Genomic DNA, 23,082 nt, shown 5'->3' with positions numbered 1-23,082 from the left:
AACACATAAGGAAAGGGTGCACCGGTCCTGGAAATACTGCAATACCAGGTCAATGCGTGGAGTGGACAGAGCAAGCTCTATTTCCATCTCCCTGTTCTAAAAATCCATTTAATATATGGTCCCCAGATAGGGGACGTATCAGATATTAAACTGATAAGAACAGATACTACACTTGATCTTAGCCAAAAGGCCGAGAAGCGATAACCCGAACGGGCCGCGCGTTGCCCGAGCCTGCCCGATACTGCTGTTCAGCCCTTGCAGCGATTCAGCCTACTTCTAGGCAATTCCATGGGGCCCTGCAGGCTCACACACTCACAGCTACACGGGAGGTGAATAAAGGCCGGAGAGGAAGCCAGACAGGATTTGCTTCTTTTGCTTGCACCACAATGCAGTGCTGAAAGAGGAGGAATCTACATAAAAACGCCTTCCTGGCAACGCCCAAATGCCCTGCTGCCATGCAGATAAACACTGGCAGCGGCAGCAAGTGCATGCCCACAGCCACCCCTTGTTCCTTCACACCTTGTATCAGCTGTAATCCAGTCCAGTCCAGTGCTGCCTGCTGAGCAGCACTGACCAACACTGCCTGGGCCCAGGCTTTTATCTCTGAGGCCCCATTATGATGTCAGAAAGCTGGCTCTGGAATCCTGAGGGCTCCACTATGACACGTGCAAAGTTCCGTCTGAACTTTATATAAGACGGTGAGGCTCAGTCAGTCACTCAGTGTTGCCTGAGAGGGCAACACTGCAACAGCCGGCCGCCAGGCTGTCTTTTTTTTGCACAGCTAGTTGCCTCCAGGAGGCCACAAGAGGGAGACAAGGGACTGCAAAATGGAAAATAGGCATCCACCAACTTTACAGACAACTTCTCCTTGCTCCTACAACCTCCATCCTTGCACAGTTTGTTATTCTTCTAGGTAACATAGTAACAAATCCAAATTGCTGCTCTCTTTGTAGGCAAGCAAGGCTTTGTTGCAACTGCAATTCTTACTTCTTCTTGAAATGTAGGGACGACAGTACATTCCATCACATCCATCTAGTGTACACAGGTAGGTCCATTGTGGCGGGCAGGCGAGCGGGCGGGCTGCTTTATTGGCTGTTTGCTGTTCCCCTACTCCACTCCACTATTTGACTGTTGTGCTGCAATCAATCAATCAATCAATCAATCAATCAATCAATCAATCAATCAATCAATCAGTGGCTGGCTCAGGTGCAGCTCTTTAACTTACCTAAAAGGGAGGGCGGAGAGAAGACAAGGAAGGTGAATGAGGTGTTCCAATGTGAAATGCCGGAAACACAGAAACACAGACGACACACAACAAGAGGTGGCAATCTATTCATTAATTGCATTTAATCAATGAGCTCATTATCACTCATGCATTGTCCAACAGGTGTTGAAATAATGGGATTAAAAGGGGAGATCCCTTCAGAAAGACAGAAACAATAGCAAAGACAAAAAACACTTTTGGAATCTGCTTTTAGTCAACACATAAGGAAAGGGTGCACCGGTCCTGGAAATACTGCAATACCAGGTCAATGCGTGGAGTGGACAGAGCAAGCTCTATTTCCATCTCCCTGTTCTAAAAATCCATTTAATATATGGTCCCCAGATAGGGACGTATCAGATATTAAACTGATAAGAACAGATACTACACTTGATCTTAGCCAAAAGGCCGAGAAGCGATAACCCGAACGGGCCGCGCGTTGCCCGAGCCTGCCCGATACTGCTGTTCAGCCCTTGCAGCGATTCAGCCTACTTCTAGGCAATTCCATGGGGCCCTGCAGGCTCACACACTCACAGCTACACGGGAGGTGAATAAAGGCCGGAGAGGAAGCCAGACAGGATTTGCTTCTTTTGCTTGCACCACAATGCAGTGCTGAAAGAGGAGGAATCTACATAAAAACGCCTTCCTGGCAACGCCCAAATGCCCTGCTGCCATGCAGATAAACACTGGCAGCGGCAGCAAGTGCATGCCCACAGCCACCCCTTGTTCCTTCACACCTTGTATCAGCTGTAATCCAGTCCAGTCCAGTGCTGCCTGCTGAGCAGCACTGACCAACACTGCCTGGGCCCAGGCTTTTATCTCTGAGGCCCCATTATGATGTCAGAAAGCTGGCTCTGGAATCCTGAGGGCTCCACTATGACACGTGCAAAGTTCCGTCTGAACTTTATATAAGACGGTGAGGCTCAGTCAGTCACTCAGTGTTGCCTGAGAGGGCAACACTGCAACAGCCGGCCGCCAGGCTGTCTTTTTTTTGCACAGCTAGTTGCCTCCAGGAGGCCACAAGAGGGAGACAAGGGACTGCAAAATGGAAAATAGGCATCCACCAACTTTACAGACAACTTCTCCTTGCTCCTACAACCTCCATCCTTGCACAGTTTGTTATTCTTCTAGGTAACATAGTAACAAATCCAAATTGCTGCTCTCTTTGTAGGCAAGCAAGGCTTTGTTGCAACTGCAATTCTTACTTCTTCTTGAAATGTAGGGACGACAGTACATTCCATCACATCCATCTAGTGTACACAGGTAGGTCCATTGTGGCGGGCAGGCGAGCGGGCGGGCTGCTTTATTGGCTGTTTGCTGTTCCCCTACTCCACTCCACTATTTGACTGTTGTGCTGCATCAATCAATCAATCAATCAATCAATCAATCAATCAATCAATCAATCAATCAATCAATCAGTGGCTGGCTCAGGTGCAGCTCTTTAACTTACCTAAAAGGGAGGGCGGAGAGAAGACAAGGAAGGTGAATGAGGTGTTCCAATGTGAAATGCCGGAAACACAGAAACACAGACGACACACAACAAGAGGTGGCAATCTATTCATTAATTGCATTTAATCAATGAGCTCATTATCACTCATGCATTGTCCAACAGGTGTTGAAATAATGGGATTAAAAGGGGAGATCCCTTCAGAAAGACAGAAACAATAGCAAAGACAAAAAACACTTTTGGAATCTGCTTTTAGTCAACACATAAGGAAAGGGTGCACCGGTCCTGGAAATACTGCAATACCAGGTCAATGCGTGGAGTGGACAGAGCAAGCTCTATTTCCATCTCCCTGTTCTAAAAATCCATTTAATATATGGTCCCCAGATAGGGGACGTATCAGATATTAAACTGATAAGAACAGATACTACACTTGATCTTAGCCAAAAGGCCGAGAAGCGATAACCCGAACGGGCCGCGCGTTGCCCGAGCCTGCCCGATACTGCTGTTCAGCCCTTGCAGCGATTCAGCCTACTTCTAGGCAATTCCATGGGGCCCTGCAGGCTCACACACTCACAGCTACACGGGAGGTGAATAAAGGCCGGAGAGGAAGCCAGACAGGATTTGCTTCTTTTGCTTGCACCACAATGCAGTGCTGAAAGAGGAGGAATCTACATAAAAACGCCTTCCTGGCAACGCCCAAATGCCCTGCTGCCATGCAGATAAACACTGGCAGCGGCAGCAAGTGCATGCCCACAGCCACCCCTTGTTCCTTCACACCTTGTATCAGCTGTAATCCAGTCCAGTCCAGTGCTGCCTGCTGAGCAGCACTGACCAACACTGCCTGGGCCCAGGCTTTTATCTCTGAGGCCCCATTATGATGTCAGAAAGCTGGCTCTGGAATCCTGAGGGCTCCACTATGACACGTGCAAAGTTCCGTCTGAACTTTATATAAGACGGTGAGGCTCAGTCAGTCACTCAGTGTTGCCTGAGAGGGCAACACTGCAACAGCCGGCCGCCAGGCTGTCTTTTTTTTGCACAGCTAGTTGCCTCCAGGAGGCCACAAGAGGGAGACAAGGGACTGCAAAATGGAAAATAGGCATCCACCAACTTTACAGACAACTTCTCCTTGCTCCTACAACCTCCATCCTTGCACAGTTTGTTATTCTTCTAGGTAACATAGTAACAAATCCAAATTGCTGCTCTCTTTGTAGGCAAGCAAGGCTTTGTTGCAACTGCAATTCTTACTTCTTCTTGAAATGTAGGGACGACAGTACATTCCATCACATCCATCTAGTGTACACAGGTAGGTCCATTGTGGCGGGCAGGCGAGCGGGCGGGCTGCTTTATTGGCTGTTTGCTGTTCCCCTACTCCACTCCACTATTTGACTGTTGTGCTGCATCAATCAATCAATCAATCAATCAATCAGTGGCTGGCTCAGGTGCAGCTCTTTAACTTACCTAAAAGGGAGGGCGGAGAGAAGACAAGGAAGGTGAATGAGGTGTTCCAATGTGAAATGCCGGAAACACAGAAACACAGACGACACACAACAAGAGGTGGCAATCTATTCATTAATTGCATTTAATCAATGAGCTCATTATCACTCATGCATTGTCCAACAGGTGTTGAAATAATGGGATTAAAAGGGGAGATCCCTTCAGAAAGACAGAAACAATAGCAAAGACAAAAAACACTTTTGGAATCTGCTTTTAGTCAACACATAAGGAAAGGGTGCACCGGTCCTGGAAATACTGCAATACCAGGTCAATGCGTGGAGTGGACAGAGCAAGCTCTATTTCCATCTCCCTGTTCTAAAAATCCATTTAATATATGGTCCCCAGATAGGGGACGTATCAGATATTAAACTGATAAGAACAGATACTACACTTGATCTTAGCCAAAAGGCCGAGAAGCGATAACCCGAACGGGCCGCGCGTTGCCCGAGCCTGCCCGATACTGCTGTTCAGCCCTTGCAGCGATTCAGCCTACTTCTAGGCAATTCCATGGGGCCCTGCAGGCTCACACACTCACAGCTACACGGGAGGTGAATAAAGGCCGGAGAGGAAGCCAGACAGGATTTGCTTCTTTTGCTTGCACCACAATGCAGTGCTGAAAGAGGAGGAATCTACATAAAAACGCCTTCCTGGCAACGCCCAAATGCCCTGCTGCCATGCAGATAAACACTGGCAGCGGCAGCAAGTGCATGCCCACAGCCACCCCTTGTTCCTTCACACCTTGTATCAGCTGTAATCCAGTCCAGTCCAGTGCTGCCTGCTGAGCAGCACTGACCAACACTGCCTGGGCCCAGGCTTTTATCTCTGAGGCCCCATTATGATGTCAGAAAGCTGGCTCTGGAATCCTGAGGGCTCCACTATGACACGTGCAAAGTTCCGTCTGAACTTTATATAAGACGGTGAGGCTCAGTCAGTCACTCAGTGTTGCCTGAGAGGGCAACACTGCAACAGCCGGCCGCCAGGCTGTCTTTTTTTTGCACAGCTAGTTGCCTCCAGGAGGCCACAAGAGGGAGACAAGGGACTGCAAAATGGAAAATAGGCATCCACCAACTTTACAGACAACTTCTCCTTGCTCCTACAACCTCCATCCTTGCACAGTTTGTTATTCTTCTAGGTAACATAGTAACAAATCCAAATTGCTGCTCTCTTTGTAGGCAAGCAAGGCTTTGTTGCAACTGCAATTCTTACTTCTTCTTGAAATGTAGGGACGACAGTACATTCCATCACATCCATCTAGTGTACACAGGTAGGTCCATTGTGGCGGGCAGGCGAGCGGGCGGGCTGCTTTATTGGCTGTTTGCTGTTCCCCTACTCCACTCCACTATTTGACTGTTGTGCTGCATCAATCAATCAATCAATCAATCAATCAATCAATCAATCAATCAATCAGTGGCTGGCTCAGGTGCAGCTCTTTAACTTACCTAAAAGGGAGGGCGGAGAGAAGACAAGGAAGGTGAATGAGGTGTTCCAATGTGAAATGCCGGAAACACAGAAACACAGACGACACACAACAAGAGGTGGCAATCTATTCATTAATTGCATTTAATCAATGAGCTCATTATCACTCATGCATTGTCCAACAGGTGTTGAAATAATGGGATTAAAAGGGGAGATCCCTTCAGAAAGACAGAAACAATAGCAAAGACAAAAAACACTTTTGGAATCTGCTTTTAGTCAACACATAAGGAAAGGGTGCACCGGTCCTGGAAATACTGCAATACCAGGTCAATGCGTGGAGTGGACAGAGCAAGCTCTATTTCCATCTCCCTGTTCTAAAAATCCATTTAATATATGGTCCCCAGATAGGGGACGTATCAGATATTAAACTGATAAGAACAGATACTACACTTGATCTTAGCCAAAAGGCCGAGAAGCGATAACCCGAACGGGCCGCGCGTTGCCCGAGCCTGCCCGATACTGCTGTTCAGCCCTTGCAGCGATTCAGCCTACTTCTAGGCAATTCCATGGGGCCCTGCAGGCTCACACACTCACAGCTACACGGGAGGTGAATAAAGGCCGGAGAGGAAGCCAGACAGGATTTGCTTCTTTTGCTTGCACCACAATGCAGTGCTGAAAGAGGAGGAATCTACATAAAAACGCCTTCCTGGCAACGCCCAAATGCCCTGCTGCCATGCAGATAAACACTGGCAGCGGCAGCAAGTGCATGCCCACAGCCACCCCTTGTTCCTTCACACCTTGTATCAGCTGTAATCCAGTCCAGTCCAGTGCTGCCTGCTGAGCAGCACTGACCAACACTGCCTGGGCCCAGGCTTTTATCTCTGAGGCCCCATTATGATGTCAGAAAGCTGGCTCTGGAATCCTGAGGGCTCCACTATGACACGTGCAAAGTTCCGTCTGAACTTTATATAAGACGGTGAGGCTCAGTCAGTCACTCAGTGTTGCCTGAGAGGGCAACACTGCAACAGCCGGCCGCCAGGCTGTCTTTTTTTTGCACAGCTAGTTGCCTCCAGGAGGCCACAAGAGGGAGACAAGGGACTGCAAAATGGAAAATAGGCATCCACCAACTTTACAGACAACTTCTCCTTGCTCCTACAACCTCCATCCTTGCACAGTTTGTTATTCTTCAACATAGTAACAAATCCAAATTGCTGCTCTCTTTGTAGGCAAGCAAGGCTTTGTTGCAACTGCAATTCTTACTTCTTCTTGAAATGTAGGGACGACAGTACATTCCATCACATCCATCTAGTGTACACAGGTAGGTCCATTGTGGCGGGCAGGCGAGCGGGCGGGCTGCTTTATTGGCTGTTTGCTGTTCCCCTACTCCACTCCACTATTTGACTGTTGTGCTGCATCAATCAATCAATCAATCAATCAATCAATCAATCAATCAATCAATCAATCAATCAGTGGCTGGCTCAGGTGCAGCTCTTTAACTTACCTAAAAGGGAGGGCGGAGAGAAGACAAGGAAGGTGAATGAGGTGTTCCAATGTGAAATGCCGGAAACACAGAAACACAGACGACACACAACAAGAGGTGGCAATCTATTCATTAATTGCATTTAATCAATGAGCTCATTATCACTCATGCATTGTCCAACAGGTGTTGAAATAATGGGATTAAAAGGGGAGATCCCTTCAGAAAGACAGAAACAATAGCAAAGACAAAAAACACTTTTGGAATCTGCTTTTAGTCAACACATAAGGAAAGGGTGCACCGGTCCTGGAAATACTGCAATACCAGGTCAATGCGTGGAGTGGACAGAGCAAGCTCTATTTCCATCTCCCTGTTCTAAAAATCCATTTAATATATGGTCCCCAGATAGGGGACGTATCAGATATTAAACTGATAAGAACAGATACTACACTTGATCTTAGCCAAAAGGCCGAGAAGCGATAACCCGAACGGGCCGCGCGTTGCCCGAGCCTGCCCGATACTGCTGTTCAGCCCTTGCAGCGATTCAGCCTACTTCTAGGCAATTCCATGGGGCCCTGCAGGCTCACACACTCACAGCTACACGGGAGGTGAATAAAGGCCGGAGAGGAAGCCAGACAGGATTTGCTTCTTTTGCTTGCACCACAATGCAGTGCTGAAAGAGGAGGAATCTACATAAAAACGCCTTCCTGGCAACGCCCAAATGCCCTGCTGCCATGCAGATAAACACTGGCAGCGGCAGCAAGTGCATGCCCACAGCCACCCCTTGTTCCTTCACACCTTGTATCAGCTGTAATCCAGTCCAGTCCAGTGCTGCCTGCTGAGCAGCACTGACCAACACTGCCTGGGCCCAGGCTTTTATCTCTGAGGCCCCATTATGATGTCAGAAAGCTGGCTCTGGAATCCTGAGGGCTCCACTATGACACGTGCAAAGTTCCGTCTGAACTTTATATAAGACGGTGAGGCTCAGTCAGTCACTCAGTGTTGCCTGAGAGGGCAACACTGCAACAGCCGGCCGCCAGGCTGTCTTTTTTTTGCACAGCTAGTTGCCTCCAGGAGGCCACAAGAGGGAGACAAGGGACTGCAAAATGGAAAATAGGCATCCACCAACTTTACAGACAACTTCTCCTTGCTCCTACAACCTCCATCCTTGCACAGTTTGTTATTCTTCTAGGTAACATAGTAACAAATCCAAATTGCTGCTCTCTTTGTAGGCAAGCAAGGCTTTGTTGCAACTGCAATTCTTACTTCTTCTTGAAATGTAGGGACGACAGTACATTCCATCACATCCATCTAGTGTACACAGGTAGGTCCATTGTGGCGGGCAGGCGAGAGGGCGGGCTGCTTTATTGGCTGTTTGCTGTTCCCCTACTCCACTCCACTATTTGACTGTTGTGCTGCAATCAATCAATCAATCAATCAATCAATCAATCAATCAATCAATCAATCAATCAATCAGTGGCTGGCTCAGGTGCAGCTCTTTAACTTACCTAAAAGGGAGGGCGGAGAGAAGACAAGGAAGGTGAATGAGGTGTTCCAATGTGAAATGCCGGAAACACAGAAACACAGACGACACACAACAAGAGGTGGCAATCTATTCATTAATTGCATTTAATCAATGAGCTCATTATCACTCATGCATTGTCCAACAGGTGTTGAAATAATGGGATTAAAAGGGGAGATCCCTTCAGAAAGACAGAAACAATAGCAAAGACAAAAAACACTTTTGGAATCTGCTTTTAGTCAACACATAAGGAAAGGGTGCACCGGTCCTGGAAATACTGCAATACCAGGTCAATGCGTGGAGTGGACAGAGCAAGCTCTATTTCCATCTCCCTGTTCTAAAAATCCATTTAATATATGGTCCCCAGATAGGGGACGTATCAGATATTAAACTGATAAGAACAGATACTACACTTGATCTTAGCCAAAAGGCCGAGAAGCGATAACCCGAACGGGCCGCGCGTTGCCCGAGCCTGCCCGATACTGCTGTTCAGCCCTTGCAGCGATTCAGCCTACTTCTAGGCAATTCCATGGGGCCCTGCAGGCTCACACACTCACAGCTACACGGGAGGTGAATAAAGGCCGGAGAGGAAGCCAGACAGGATTTGCTTCTTTTGCTTGCACCACAATGCAGTGCTGAAAGAGGAGGAATCTACATAAAAATGCCTTCCTGGCAACGCCCAAATGCCCTGCTGCCATGCAGATAAACACTGGCAGCGGCAGCAAGTGCATGCCCACAGCCACCCCTTGTTCCTTCACACCTTGTATCAGCTGTAATCCAGTCCAGTCCAGTGCTGCCTGCTGAGCAGCACTGACCAACACTGCCTGGGCCCAGGCTTTTATCTCTGAGGCCCCATTATGATGTCAGAAAGCTGGCTCTGGAATCCTGAGGGCTCCACTATGACACGTGCAAAGTTCCGTCTGAACTTTATATAAGACGGTGAGGCTCAGTCAGTCACTCAGTGTTGCCTGAGAGGGCAACACTGCAACAGCCGGCCGCCAGGCTGTCTTTTTTTTGCACAGCTAGTTGCCTCCAGGAGGCCACAAGAGGGAGACAAGGGACTGCAAAATGGAAAATAGGCATCCACCAACTTTACAGACAACTTCTCCTTGCTCCTACAACCTCCATCCTTGCACAGTTTGTTATTCTTCTAGGTAACATAGTAACAAATCCAAATTGCTGCTCTCTTTGTAGGCAAGCAAGGCTTTGTTGCAACTGCAATTCTTACTTCTTCTTGAAATGTAGGGACGACAGTACATTCCATCACATCCATCTAGTGTACACAGGTAGGTCCATTGTGGCGGGCAGGCGAGAGGGCGGGCTGCTTTATTGGCTGTTTGCTGTTCCCCTACTCCACTCCACTATTTGACTGTTGTGCTGCATCAATCAATCAATCAATCAATCAATCAATCAATCAATCAATCAATCAATCAATCAATCAATCAGTGGCTGGCTCAGGTGCAGCTCTTTAACTTACCTAAAAGGGAGGGCGGAGAGAAGACAAGGAAGGTGAATGAGGTGTTCCAATGTGAAATGCCGGAAACACAGAAACACAGACGACACACAACAAGAGGTGGCAATCTATTCATTAATTGCATTTAATCAATGAGCTCATTATCACTCATGCATTGTCCAACAGGTGTTGAAATAATGGGATTAAAAGGGGAGATCCCTTCAGAAAGACAGAAACAATAGCAAAGACAAAAAACACTTTTGGAATCTGCTTTTAGTCAACACATAAGGAAAGGGTGCACCGGTCCTGGAAATACTGCAATACCAGGTCAATGCGTGGAGTGGACAGAGCAAGCTCTATTTCCATCTCCCTGTTCTAAAAATCCATTTAATATATGGTCCCCAGATAGGGGACGTATCAGATATTAAACTGATAAGAACAGATACTACACTTGATCTTAGCCAAAAGGCCGAGAAGCGATAACCCGAACGGGCCGCGCGTTGCCCGAGCCTGCCCGATACTGCTGTTCAGCCCTTGCAGCGATTCAGCCTACTTCTAGGCAATTCCATGGGGCCCTGCAGGCTCACACACTCACAGCTACACGGGAGGTGAATAAAGGCCGGAGAGGAAGCCAGACAGGATTTGCTTCTTTTGCTTGCACCACAATGCAGTGCTGAAAGAGGAGGAATCTACATAAAAACGCCTTCCTGGCAACGCCCAAATGCCCTGCTGCCATGCAGATAAACACTGGCAGCGGCAGCAAGTGCATGCCCACAGCCACCCCTTGTTCCTTCACACCTTGTATCAGCTGTAATCCAGTCCAGTCCAGTGCTGCCTGCTGAGCAGCACTGACCAACACTGCCTGAGCCCAGGCTTTTATCTCTGAGGCCCCATTATGATGTCAGAAAGCTGGCTCTGGAATCCTGAGGGCTCCACTATGACACGTGCAAAGTTCCGTCTGAACTTTATATAAGACGGTGAGGCTCAGTCAGTCACTCAGTGTTGCCTGAGAGGGCAACACTGCAACAGCCGGCCGCCAGGCTGTCTTTTTTTTGCACAGCTAGTTGCCTCCAGGAGGCCACAAGAGGGAGACAAGGGACTGCAAAATGGAAAATAGGCATCCACCAACTTTACAGACAACTTCTCCTTGCTCCTACAACCTCCATCCTTGCACAGTTTGTTATTCTTCTAGGTAACATAGTAACAAATCCAAATTGCTGCTCTCTTTGTAGGCAAGCAAGGCTTTGTTGCAACTGCAATTCTTACTTCTTCTTGAAATGTAGGGACGACAGTACATTCCATCACATCCATCTAGTGTACACAGGTAGGTCCATTGTGGCGGGCAGGCGAGCGGGCGGGCTGCTTTATTGGCTGTTTGCTGTTCCCCTACTCCACTCCACTATTTGACTGTTGTGCTGCATCAATCAATCAATCAATCAATCAATCAATCAATCAATCAATCAATCAATCAGTGGCTGGCTCAGGTGCAGCTCTTTAACTTACCTAAAAGGGAGGGCGGAGAGAAGACAAGGAAGGTGAATGAGGTGTTCCAATGTGAAATGCCGGAAACACAGAAACACAGACGACACACAACAAGAGGTGGCAATCTATTCATTAATTGCATTTAATCAATGAGCTCATTATCACTCATGCATTGTCCAACAGGTGTTGAAATAATGGGATTAAAAGGGGAGATCCCTTCAGAAAGACAGAAACAATAGCAAAGACAAAAAACACTTTTGGAATCTGCTTTTAGTCAACACATAAGGAAAGGGTGCACCGGTCCTGGAAATACTGCAATACCAGGTCAATGCGTGGAGTGGACAGAGCAAGCTCTATTTCCATCTCCCTGTTCTAAAAATCCATTTAATATATGGTCCCCAGATAGGGGACGTATCAGATATTAAACTGATAAGAACAGATACTACACTTGATCTTAGCCAAAAGGCCGAGAAGCGATAACCCGAACGGGCCGCGCGTTGCCCGAGCCTGCCCGATACTGCTGTTCAGCCCTTGCAGCGATTCAGCCTACTTCTAGGCAATTCCATGGGGCCCTGCAGGCTCACACACTCACAGCTACACGGGAGGTGAATAAAGGCCGGAGAGGAAGCCAGACAGGATTTGCTTCTTTTGCTTGCACCACAATGCAGTGCTGAAAGAGGAGGAATCTACATAAAAACGCCTTCCTGGCAACGCCCAAATGCCCTGCTGCCATGCAGATAAACACTGGCAGCGGCAGCAAGTGCATGCCCACAGCCACCCCTTGTTCCTTCACACCTTGTATCAGCTGTAATCCAGTCCAGTCCAGTGCTGCCTGCTGAGCAGCACTGACCAACACTGCCTGGGCCCAGGCTTTTATCTCTGAGGCCCCATTATGATGTCAGAAAGCTGGCTCTGGAATCCTGAGGGCTCCACTATGACACGTGCAAAGTTCCGTCTGAACTTTATATAAGACGGTGAGGCTCAGTCAGTCACTCAGTGTTGCCTGAGAGGGCAACACTGCAACAGCCGGCCGCCAGGCTGTCTTTTTTTTGCACAGCTAGTTGCCTCCAGGAGGCCACAAGAGGGAGACAAGGGACTGCAAAATGGAAAATAGGCATCCACCAACTTTACAGACAACTTCTCCTTGCTCCTACAACCTCCATCCTTGCACAGTTTGTTATTCTTCTAGGTAACATAGTAACAAATCCAAATTGCTGCTCTCTTTGTAGGCAAGCAAGGCTTTGTTGCAACTGCAATTCTTACTTCTTCTTGAAATGTAGGGATGACAGTACATTCCATCACATCCATCTAGTGTACACAGGTAGGTCCATTGTGGCGGGCAGGCGAGCGGGCGGGCTGCTTTATTGGCTGTTTGCTGTTCCCCTACTCCACTCCACTATTTGACTGTTGTGCTGCATCAATCAATCAATCAATCAATCAATCAATCAATCAATCAGTGGCTGGCTCAGGTGCAGCTCTTTAACTTACCTAAAAGGGAGGGCGGAGAGAAGACAAGGAAGGTGAATGAGGTGTTCCAATGTGAAATGCCGGAAACACAGAAACACAGACGACACACAACAAGAGGTGGCAATCTATTCATTAATTGCATTTAATCAATGAGCTCATTATCACTCATGCATTGTCCAACAGGTGTTGAAATAATGGGATTAAAAGGGGAGATCCCTTCAGAAAGACAGAAACAATAGCAAAGACAAAAAACACTTTTGGAATCTGCTTTTAGTCAACACATAAGGAAAGGGTGCACCGGTCCTGGAAATACTGCAATACCAGGTCAATGCGTGGAGTGGACAGAGCAAGCTCTATTTCCATCTCCCTGTTCTAAAAATCCATTTAATATATGGTCCCCAGATAGGGGACGTATCAGATATTAAACTGATAAGAACAGATACTACACTTGATCTTAGCCAAAAGGCCGAGAAGCGATAACCCGAACGGGCCGCGCGTTGCCCGAGCCTGCCCGATACTGCTGTTCAGCCCTTGCAGCGATTCAGCCTACTTCTAGGCAATTCCATGGGGCCCTGCAGGCTCACACACTCACAGCTACACGGGAGGTGAATAAAGGCCGGAGAGGAAGCCAGACAGGATTTGCTTCTTTTGCTTGCACCACAATGCAGTGCTGAAAGAGGAGGAATCTACATAAAAACGCCTTCCTGGCAACGCCCAAATGCCCTGCTGCCATGCAGATAAACACTGGCAGCGGCAGCAAGTGCATGCCCACAGCCACCCCTTGTTCCTTCACACCTTGTATCAGCTGTAATCCAGTCCAGTCCAGTGCTGCCTGCTGAGCAGCACTGACCAACACTGCCTGGGCCCAGGCTTTTATCTCTGAGGCCCCATTATGATGTCAGAAAGCTGGCTCTGGAATCCTGAGGGCTCCACTATGACACGTGCAAAGTTCCGTCTGAACTTTATATAAGACGGTGAGGCTCAGTCAGTCACTCAGTGTTGCCTGAGAGGGCAACACTGCAACAGCCGGCCGCCAGGCTGTCTTTTTTTTGCACAGCTAGTTGCCTCCAGGAGGCCACAAGAGGGAGACAAGGGACTGCAAAATGGAAAATAGGCATCCACCAACTTTACAGACAACTTCTCCTTGCTCCTACAACCTCCATCCTTGCACAGTTTGTTATTCTTCTAGGTAACATAGTAACAAATCCAAATTGCTGCTCTCTTTGTAGGCAAGCAAGGCTTTGTTGCAACTGCAATTCTTACTTCTTCTTGAAATGTAGGGACGACAGTACATTCCATCACATCCATCTAGTGTACACAGGTAGGTCCATTGTGGCGGGCAGGCGAGCGGGCGGGCTGCTTTATTGGCTGTTTGCTGTTCCCCTACTCCACTCCACTATTTGACTGTTGTGCTGCATCAATCAATCAATAAATCAATCAATCAATCAATCAATCAATCAATCAATCAATCAATCAATCAATCAATCAGTGGCTGGCTCAGGTGCAGCTCTTTAACTTACCTAAAAGGGAGGGCGGAGAGAAGACAAGGAAGGTGAATGAGGTGTTCCAATGTGAAATGCCGGAAACACAGAAACACAGACGACACACAACAAGAGGTGGCAATCTATTCATTAATTGCATTTAATCAATGAGCTCATTATCACTCATGCATTGTCCAACAGGTGTTGAAATAATGGGATTAAAAGGGGAGATCCCTTCAGAAAGACAGAAACAATAGCAAAGACAAAAAACACTTTTGGAATCTGCTTTTAGTCAACACATAAGGAAAGGGTGCACCGGTCCTGGAAATACTGCAATACCAGGTCAATGCGTGGAGTGGACAGAGCAAGCTCTATTTCCATCTCCCTGTTCTAAAAATCCATTTAATATATGGTCCCCAGATAGGGGACGTATCAGATATTAAACTGATAAGAACAGATACTACACTTGATCTTAGCCAAAAGGCCGAGAAGCGATAACCCGAACGGGCCGCGCGTTGCCCGAGCCTGCCCGATACTGCTGTTCAGCCCTTGCAGCGATTCAGCCTACTTCTAGGCAATTCCATGGGGCCCTGCAGGCTCACACACTCACAGCTACACGGGAGGTGAATAAAGGCCGGAGAGGAAGCCAGACAGGATTTGCTTCTTTTGCTTGCACCACAATGCAGTGCTGAAAGAGGAGGAATCTACATAAAAACGCCTTCCTGGCAACGCCCAAATGCCCTGCTGCCATGCAGATAAACACTGGCAGCGGCAGCAAGTGCATGCCCACAGCCACCCCTTGTTCCTTCACACCTTGTATCAGCTGTAATCCAGTCCAGTCCAGTGCTGCCTGCTGAGCAGCACTGACCAACACTGCCTGGGCCCAGGCTTTTATCTCTGAGGCCCCATTATGATGTCAGAAAGCTGGCTCTGGAATCCTGAGGGCTCCACTATGACACGTGCAAAGTTCCGTCTGAACTTTATATAAGACGGTGAGGCTCAGTCAGTCACTCAGTGTTGCCTGAGAGGGCAACACTGCAACAGCCGGCCGCCAGGCTGTCTTTTTTTTGCACAGCTAGTTGCCTCCAGGAGGCCACAAGAGGGAGACAAGGGACTGCAAAATGGAAAATAGGCATCCACCAACTTTACAGACAACTTCTCCTTGCTCCTACAACCTCCATCCTTGCACAGTTTGTTATTCTTCTAGGTAACATAGTAACAAATCCAAATTGCTGCTCTCTTTGTAGGCAAGCAAGGCTTTGTTGCAACTGCAATTCTTACTTCTTCTTGAAATGTAGGGACGACAGTACATTCCATCACATCCATCTAGTGTACACAGGTAGGTCCATTGTGGCGGGCAGGCGAGCGGGCGGGCTGCTTTATTGGCTGTTTGCTGTTCCCCTACTCCACTCCACTATTTGACTGTTGTGCTGCATCAATCAATCAATCAATCAATCAATCAATCAATCAATCAATCAATCAATCAATCAATCAGTGGCTGGCTCAGGTGCAGCTCTTTAACTTACCTAAAAGGGAGGGCGGAGAGAAGACAAGGAAGGTGAATGAGGTGTTCCAATGTGAAATGCCGGAAACACAGAAACACAGACGACACACAACAAGAGGTGGCAATCTATTCATTAATTGCATTTAATCAATGAGCTCATTATCACTCATGCATTGTCCAACAGGTGTTGAAATAATGGGATTAAAAGGGGAGATCCCTTCAGAAAGACAGAAACAATAGCAAAGACAAAAAACACTTTTGGAATCTGCTTTTAGTCAACACATAAGGAAAGGGTGCACCGGTCCTGGAAATACTGCAATACCAGGTCAATGCGTGGAGTGGACAGAGCAAGCTCTATTTCCATCTCCCTGTTCTAAAAATCCATTTAATATATGGTCCCCAGATAGGGGACGTATCAGATATTAAACTGATAAGAACAGATACTACACTTGATCTTAGCCAAAAGGCCGAGAAGCGATAACCCGAACGGGCCGCGCGTTGCCCGAGCCTGCCCGATACTGCTGTTCAGCCCTTGCAGCGATTCAGCCTACTTCTAGGCAATTCCATGGGGCCCTGCAGGCTCACACACTCACAGCTACACGGGAGGTGAATAAAGGCCGGAGAGGAAGCCAGACAGGATTTGCTTCTTTTGCTTGCACCACAATGCAGTGCTGAAAGAGGAGGAATCTACATAAAAACGCCTTCCTGGCAACGCCCAAATGCCCTGCTGCCATGCAGATAAACACTGGCAGCGGCAGCAAGTGCATGCCCACAGCCACCCCTTGTTCCTTCACACCTTGTATCAGCTGTAATCCAGTCCAGTCCAGTGCTGCCTGCTGAGCAGCACTGACCAACACTGCCTGGGCCCAGGCTTTTATCTCTGAGGCCCCATTATGATGTCAGAAAGCTGGCTCTGGAATCCTGAGGGCTCCACTATGACACGTGCAAAGTTCCGTCTGAACTTTATATAAGACGGTGAGGCTCAGTCAGTCACTCAGTGTTGCCTGAGAGGGCAACACTGCAACAGCCGGCCGCCAGGCTGTCTTTTTTTTGCACAGCTAGTTGCCTCCAGGAGGCCACAAGAGGGAGACAAGGGACTGCAAAATGGAAAATAGGCATCCACCAACTTTACAGACAACTTCTCCTTGCTCCTACAACCTCCATCCTTGCACAGTTTGTTATTCTTGTAGGTAACATAGTAACAAATCCAAATTGCTGCTCTCTTTGTAGGCAAGCAAGGCTTTGTTGCAACTGCAATTCTTACTTCTTCTTGAAATGTAGGGACGACAGTACATTCCATCACATCCATCTAGTGTACACAGGTAGGTCCATTGTGGCGGGCAGGCGAGCGGGCGGGCTGCTTTATTGGCTGTTTGCTGTTCCCCTACTCCACTCCACTATTTGACTGTTGTGCTGCATCAATCAATCAATCAATCAATCAATCAATCAATCAATCAATCAGTGGCTGGCTCAGGTGCAGCTCTTTAACTTACCTAAAAGGGAGGGCGGAGAGAAGACAAGGAAGGTGAATGAGGTGTTCCAATGTGAAATGCCGGAAACACAGAAACACAGACGACACACAACAAGAGGTGGCAATCTATTCATTAATTGCATTTAATCAATGAGCTCATTATCACTCATGCATTGTCCAACAGGTGTTGAAATAATGGGATTAAAAGGGGAGATCCCTTCAGAAAGACAGAAACAATAGCAAAGACAAAAAACACTTTTGGAATCTGCTTTTAGTCAACACATAAGGAAAGGGTGCACCGGTCCTGGAAATACTGCAATACCAGGTCAATGCGTGGAGTGGACAGAGCAAGCTCTATTTCCATCTCCCTGTTCTAAAAATCCATTTAATATATGGTCCCCAGATAGGGGACGTATCAGATATTAAACTGATAAGAACAGATACTACACTTGATCTTAGCCAAAAGGCCGAGAAGCGATAACCCGAACGGGCCGCGCGTTGCCCGAGCCTGCCCGATACTGCTGTTCAGCCCTTGCAGCGATTCAGCCTACTTCTAGGCAATTCCATGGGGCCCTGCAGGCTCACACACTCACAGCTACACGGGAGGTGAATAAAGGCCGGAGAGGAAGCCAGACAGGATTTGCTTCTTTTGCTTGCACCACAATGCAGTGCTGAAAGAGGAGGAATCTACATAAAAACGCCTTCCTGGCAACGCCCAAATGCCCTGCTGCCATGCAGATAAACACTGGCAGCGGCAGCAAGTGCATGCCCACAGCCACCCCTTGTTCCTTCACACCTTGTATCAGCTGTAATCCAGTCCAGTCCAGTGCTGCCTGCTGAGCAGCACTGACCAACACTGCCTGGGCCCAGGCTTTTATCTCTGAGGCCCCATTATGATGTCAGAAAGCTGGCTCTGGAATCCTGAGGGCTCCACTATGACACGTGCAAAGTTCCGTCTGAACTTTATATAAGACGGTGAGGCTCAGTCAGTCACTCAGTGTTGCCTGAGAGGGCAACACTGCAACAGCCGGCCGCCAGGCTGTCTTTTTTTTGCACAGCTAGTTGCCTCCAGGAGGCCACAAGAGGGAGACAAGGGACTGCAAAATGGAAAATAGGCATCCACCAACTTTACAGACAACTTCTCCTTGCTCCTACAACCTCCATCCTTGCACAGTTTGTTATTCTTCTAGGTAACATAGTAACAAATCCAAATTGCTGCTCTCTTTGTAGGCAAGCAAGGCTTTGTTGCAACTGCAATTCTTACTTCTTCTTGAAATGTAGGGACGACAGTACATTCCATCACATCCATCTAGTGTACACAGGTAGGTCCATTGTGGCGGGCAGGCGAGCGGGCGGGCTGCTTTATTGGCTGTTTGCTGTTCCCCTACTCCACTCCACTATTTGACTGTTGTGCTGCATCAATCAATCAATCAATCAATCAATCAATCAATCAATCAATCAATCAGTGGCTGGCTCAGGTGCAGCTCTTTAACTTACCTAAAAGGGAGGGCGGAGAGAAGACAAGGAAGGTGAATGAGGTGTTCCAATGTGAAATGCCGGAAACACAGAAACACAGACGACACACAACAAGAGGTGGCAATCTATTCATTAATTGCATTTAATCAATGAGCTCATTATCACTCATGCATTGTCCAACAGGTGTTGAAATAATGGGATTAAAAGGGGAGATCCCTTCAGAAAGACAGAAACAATAGCAAAGACAAAAAACACTTTTGGAATCTGCTTTTAGTCAACACATAAGGAAAGGGTGCACCGGTCCTGGAAATACTGCAATACCAGGTCAATGCGTGGAGTGGACAGAGCAAGCTCTATTTCCATCTCCCTGTTCTAAAAATCCATTTAATATATGGTCCCCAGATAGGGGACGTATCAGATATTAAACTGATAAGAACAGATACTACACTTGATCTTAGCCAAAAGGCCGAGAAGCGATAACCCGAACGGGCCGCGCGTTGCCCGAACCTGCCCGATACTGCTGTTCAGCCCTTGCAGCGATTCAGCCTACTTCTAGGCAATTCCATGGGGCCCTGCAGGCTCACACACTCACAGCTACACGGGAGGTGAATAAAGGCCGGAGAGGAAGCCAGACAGGATTTGCTTCTTTTGCTTGCACCACAATGCAGTGCTGAAAGAGGAGGAATCTACATAAAAACGCCTTCCTGGCAACGCCCAAATGCCCTGCTGCCATGCAGATAAACACTGGCAGCGGCAGCAAGTGCATGCCCACAGCCACCCCTTGTTCCTTCACACCTTGTATCAGCTGTAATCCAGTCCAGTCCAGTGCTGCCTGCTGAGCAGCACTGACCAACACTGCCTGGGCCCAGGCTTTTATCTCTGAGGCCCCATTATGATGTCAGAAAGCTGGCTCTGGAATCCTGAGGGCTCCACTATGACACGTGCAAAGTTCCGTCTGAACTTTATATAAGACGGTGAGGCTCAGTCAGTCACTCAGTGTTGCCTGAGAGGGCAACACTGCAACAGCCGGCCGCCAGGCTGTCTTTTTTTTGCACAGCTAGTTGCCTCCAGGAGGCCACAAGAGGGAGACAAGGGACTGCAAAATGGAAAATAGGCATCCACCAACTTTACAGACAACTTCTCCTTGCTCCTACAACCTCCATCCTTGCACAGTTTGTTATTCTTCTAGGTAACATAGTAACAAATCCAAATTGCTGCTCTCTTTGTAGGCAAGCAAGGTTTTGTTGCAACTGCAATTCTTACTTCTTCTTGAAATGTAGGGACGACAGTACATTCCATCACATCCATCTAGTGTACACAGGTAGGTCCATTGTGGCGGGCAGGCGAGCGGGCGGGCTGCTTTATTGGCTGTTTGCTGTTCCCCTACTCCACTCCACTATTTGACTGTTGTGCTGCATCAATCAATCAATCAATCAATCAATCAATCAATCAATCAATCAATCAATCAATCAATCAATCAATCAATCAATCAGTGGCTGGCTCAGGTGCAGCTCTTTAACTTACCTAAAAGGGAGGGCGGAGAGAAGACAAGGAAGGTGAATGAGGTGTTCCAATGTGAAATGCCGGAAACACAGAAACACAGACGACACACAACAAGAGGTGGCAATCTATTCATTAATTGCATTTAATCAATGAGCTCATTATCACTCATGCATTGTCCAACAGGTGTTGAAATAATGGGATTAAAAGGGGAGATCCCTTCAAAAAGACAGAAACAATAGCAAAGACAAAAAACACTTTTGGAATCTGCTTTTAGTCAACACATAAGGAAAGGGTGCACCGGTCCTGGAAATACTGCAATACCAGGTCAATGCGTGGAGTGGACAGAGCAAGCTCTATTTCCATCTCCCTGTTCTAAAAATCCATTTAATATATGGTCCCCAGATAGGGGACGTATCAGATATTAAACTGATAAGAACAGATACTACACTTGATCTTAGCCAAAAGGCCGAGAAGCGATAACCCGAACGGGCCGCGCGTTGCCCGAGCCTGCCCGATACTGCTGTTCAGCCCTTGCAGCGATTCAGCCTACTTCTAGGCAATTCCATGGGGCCCTGCAGGCTCACACACTCACAGCTACACGGGAGGTGAATAAAGGCCGGAGAGGAAGCCAGACAGGATTTGCTTCTTTTGCTTGCACCACAATGCAGTGCTGAAAGAGGAGGAATCTACATAAAAACGCCTTCCTGGCAACGCCCAAATGCCCTGCTGCCATGCAGATAAACACTGGCAGCGGCAGCAAGTGCATGCCCACAGCCACCCCTTGTTCCTTCACACCTTGTATCAGCTGTAATCCAGTCCAGTCCAGTGCTGCCTGCTGAGCAGCACTGACCAACACTGCCTGGGCCCAGGCTTTTATCTCTGAGGCCCCATTATGATGTCAGAAAGCTGGCTCTGGAATCCTGAGGGCTCCACTATGACACGTGCAAAGTTCCGTCTGAACTTTATATAAGACGGTGAGGCTCAGTCAGTCACTCAGTGTTGCCTGAGAGGGCAACACTGCAACAGCCGGCCGCCAGGCTGTCTTTTTTTTGCACAGCTAGTTGCCTCCAGGAGGCCACAAGAGGGAGACAAGGGACTGCAAAATGGAAAATAGGCATCCACCAACTTTACAGACAACTTCTCCTTGCTCCTACAACCTCCATCCTTGCACAGTTTGTTATTCTTCTAGGTAACATAGTAACAAATCCAAATTGCTGCTCTCTTTGTAGGCAAGCAAGGCTTTGTTGCAACTGCAATTCTTACTTCTTCTTGAAATGTAGGGACGACAGTACATTCCATCACATCCATCTAGTGTACACAGGTAGGTCCATTGTGGCGGGCAGGCGAGCGGGCGGGCTGCTTTATTGGCTGTTTGCTGTTCCCCTACTCCACTCCACTATTTGACTGTTGTGCTGCATCAATCAATCAATCAATCAATCAATCAATCAATCAATCAATCAATCAATCAATCAATCAATCAGTGGCTGGCTCAGGTGCAGCTCTTTAACTTACCTAAAAGGGAGGGCGGAGAGAAGACAAGGAAGGTGAATGAGGTGTTCCAATGTGAAATGCCGGAAACACAGAAACACAGACGACACACAACAAGAGGTGGCAATCTATTCATTAATTGCATTTAATCAATGAGCTCATTATCACTCATGCATTGTCCAACAGGTGTTGAAATAATGGGATTAAAAGGGGAGATCCCTTCAGAAAGACAGAAACAATAGCAAAGACAAAAAACACTTTTGGAATCTGCTTTTAGTCAACACATAAGGAAAGGGTGCACCGGTCCTGGAAATACTGCAATACCAGGTCAATGCGTGGAGTGGACAGAGCAAGCTCTATTTCCATCTCCCTGTTCTAAAAATCCATTTAATATATGGTCCCCAGATAGGGGACGTATCAGATATTAAACTGATAAGAACAGATACTACACTTGATCTTAGCCAAAAGGCCGAGAAGCGATAACCCGAACGGGCCGCGCGTTGCCCGAGCCTGCCCGATACTGCTGTTCAGCCCTTGCAGCGATTCAGCCTACTTCTAGGCAATTCCATGGGGCCCTGCAGGCTCACACACTCACAGCTACACGGGAGGTGAATAAAGGCCGGAGAGGAAGCCAGACAGGATTTGCTTCTTTTGCTTGCACCACAATGCAGTGCTGAAAGAGGAGGAATCTACATAAAAACGCCTTCCTGGCAACGCCCAAATGCCCTGCTGCCATGCAGATAAACACTGGCAGCGGCAGCAAGTGCATGCCCACAGCCACCCCTTGTTCCTTCACACCTTGTATCAGCTGTAATCCAGTCCAGTCCAGTGCTGCCTGCTGAGCAGCACTGACCAACACTGCCTGGGCCCAGGCTTTTATCTCTGAGGCCCCATTATGATGTCAGAAAGCTGGCTCTGGAATCCTGAGGGCTCCACTATGACACGTGCAAAGTTCCGTCTGAACTTTATATAAGACGGTGAGGCTCAGTCAGTCACTCAGTGTTGCCTGAGAGGGCAACACTGCAACAGCCGGCCGCCAGGCTGTCTTTTTTTTGCACAGCTAGTTGCCTCCAGGAGGCCACAAGAGGGAGACAAGGGACTGCAAAATGGAAAATAGGCATCCACCAACTTTACAGACAA

At 47.9% G+C, this 23,082-nt stretch overlaps 16 non-coding genes across 16 annotated transcripts; all 16 read right to left on the bottom strand.

The window, feature by feature from the left end:
- Positions 1 to 11: 11 nt before the first annotated feature.
- Positions 12 to 202, bottom strand: LOC142691367 (U2 spliceosomal RNA). The gene has a single exon (XR_012859927.1). It is a non-coding gene; the product is annotated as a U2 spliceosomal RNA (small nuclear RNA).
- A 1,289-nt stretch (positions 203 to 1,491) lies between these two features.
- LOC142691556 (U2 spliceosomal RNA) lies at positions 1,492 to 1,681 on the bottom strand. The gene has a single exon (XR_012860098.1). It is a non-coding gene; the product is annotated as a U2 spliceosomal RNA (small nuclear RNA).
- Positions 1,682 to 2,977: 1,296 nt separating this feature from the next.
- Positions 2,978 to 3,168, bottom strand: LOC142691366 (U2 spliceosomal RNA). The gene has a single exon (XR_012859926.1). It is a non-coding gene; the product is annotated as a U2 spliceosomal RNA (small nuclear RNA).
- A 1,264-nt stretch (positions 3,169 to 4,432) lies between these two features.
- On the bottom strand, positions 4,433 to 4,623 carry LOC142691365 (U2 spliceosomal RNA). Its single transcript, XR_012859925.1, has one exon. It is a non-coding gene; the product is annotated as a U2 spliceosomal RNA (small nuclear RNA).
- Positions 4,624 to 5,907: 1,284 nt separating this feature from the next.
- Positions 5,908 to 6,098, bottom strand: LOC142691364 (U2 spliceosomal RNA). Its single transcript, XR_012859924.1, has one exon. It is a non-coding gene; the product is annotated as a U2 spliceosomal RNA (small nuclear RNA).
- A 1,287-nt stretch (positions 6,099 to 7,385) lies between these two features.
- LOC142691363 (U2 spliceosomal RNA) lies at positions 7,386 to 7,576 on the bottom strand. Its single transcript, XR_012859923.1, has one exon. It is a non-coding gene; the product is annotated as a U2 spliceosomal RNA (small nuclear RNA).
- Positions 7,577 to 8,869: 1,293 nt separating this feature from the next.
- Positions 8,870 to 9,060, bottom strand: LOC142691362 (U2 spliceosomal RNA). The gene has a single exon (XR_012859922.1). It is a non-coding gene; the product is annotated as a U2 spliceosomal RNA (small nuclear RNA).
- Positions 9,061 to 10,360: 1,300 nt separating this feature from the next.
- On the bottom strand, positions 10,361 to 10,551 carry LOC142691360 (U2 spliceosomal RNA). The gene has a single exon (XR_012859921.1). It is a non-coding gene; the product is annotated as a U2 spliceosomal RNA (small nuclear RNA).
- Positions 10,552 to 11,839: 1,288 nt separating this feature from the next.
- Positions 11,840 to 12,030, bottom strand: LOC142691359 (U2 spliceosomal RNA). The gene has a single exon (XR_012859920.1). It is a non-coding gene; the product is annotated as a U2 spliceosomal RNA (small nuclear RNA).
- Positions 12,031 to 13,306: 1,276 nt separating this feature from the next.
- LOC142691357 (U2 spliceosomal RNA) lies at positions 13,307 to 13,497 on the bottom strand. The gene has a single exon (XR_012859918.1). It is a non-coding gene; the product is annotated as a U2 spliceosomal RNA (small nuclear RNA).
- Positions 13,498 to 14,805: 1,308 nt separating this feature from the next.
- On the bottom strand, positions 14,806 to 14,996 carry LOC142691356 (U2 spliceosomal RNA). The gene has a single exon (XR_012859917.1). It is a non-coding gene; the product is annotated as a U2 spliceosomal RNA (small nuclear RNA).
- Positions 14,997 to 16,292: 1,296 nt separating this feature from the next.
- LOC142691355 (U2 spliceosomal RNA) lies at positions 16,293 to 16,483 on the bottom strand. Its single transcript, XR_012859916.1, has one exon. It is a non-coding gene; the product is annotated as a U2 spliceosomal RNA (small nuclear RNA).
- A 1,280-nt stretch (positions 16,484 to 17,763) lies between these two features.
- On the bottom strand, positions 17,764 to 17,954 carry LOC142691354 (U2 spliceosomal RNA). Its single transcript, XR_012859915.1, has one exon. It is a non-coding gene; the product is annotated as a U2 spliceosomal RNA (small nuclear RNA).
- Positions 17,955 to 19,238: 1,284 nt separating this feature from the next.
- On the bottom strand, positions 19,239 to 19,429 carry LOC142691353 (U2 spliceosomal RNA). The gene has a single exon (XR_012859914.1). It is a non-coding gene; the product is annotated as a U2 spliceosomal RNA (small nuclear RNA).
- A 1,312-nt stretch (positions 19,430 to 20,741) lies between these two features.
- Positions 20,742 to 20,932, bottom strand: LOC142691352 (U2 spliceosomal RNA). Its single transcript, XR_012859913.1, has one exon. It is a non-coding gene; the product is annotated as a U2 spliceosomal RNA (small nuclear RNA).
- Positions 20,933 to 22,232: 1,300 nt separating this feature from the next.
- On the bottom strand, positions 22,233 to 22,423 carry LOC142691351 (U2 spliceosomal RNA). The gene has a single exon (XR_012859912.1). It is a non-coding gene; the product is annotated as a U2 spliceosomal RNA (small nuclear RNA).
- Positions 22,424 to 23,082: the final 659 nt, after the last annotated feature.

Source organism: Rhinoderma darwinii (assembly GCF_050947455.1).
Source record: "Rhinoderma darwinii isolate aRhiDar2 chromosome 5 unlocalized genomic scaffold, aRhiDar2.hap1 SUPER_5_unloc_37, whole genome shotgun sequence".
NCBI lineage: Eukaryota > Metazoa > Chordata > Amphibia > Anura > Rhinodermatidae > Rhinoderma > Rhinoderma darwinii.
This window is presented reverse-complemented; position numbering and strand designations above follow the sequence as displayed.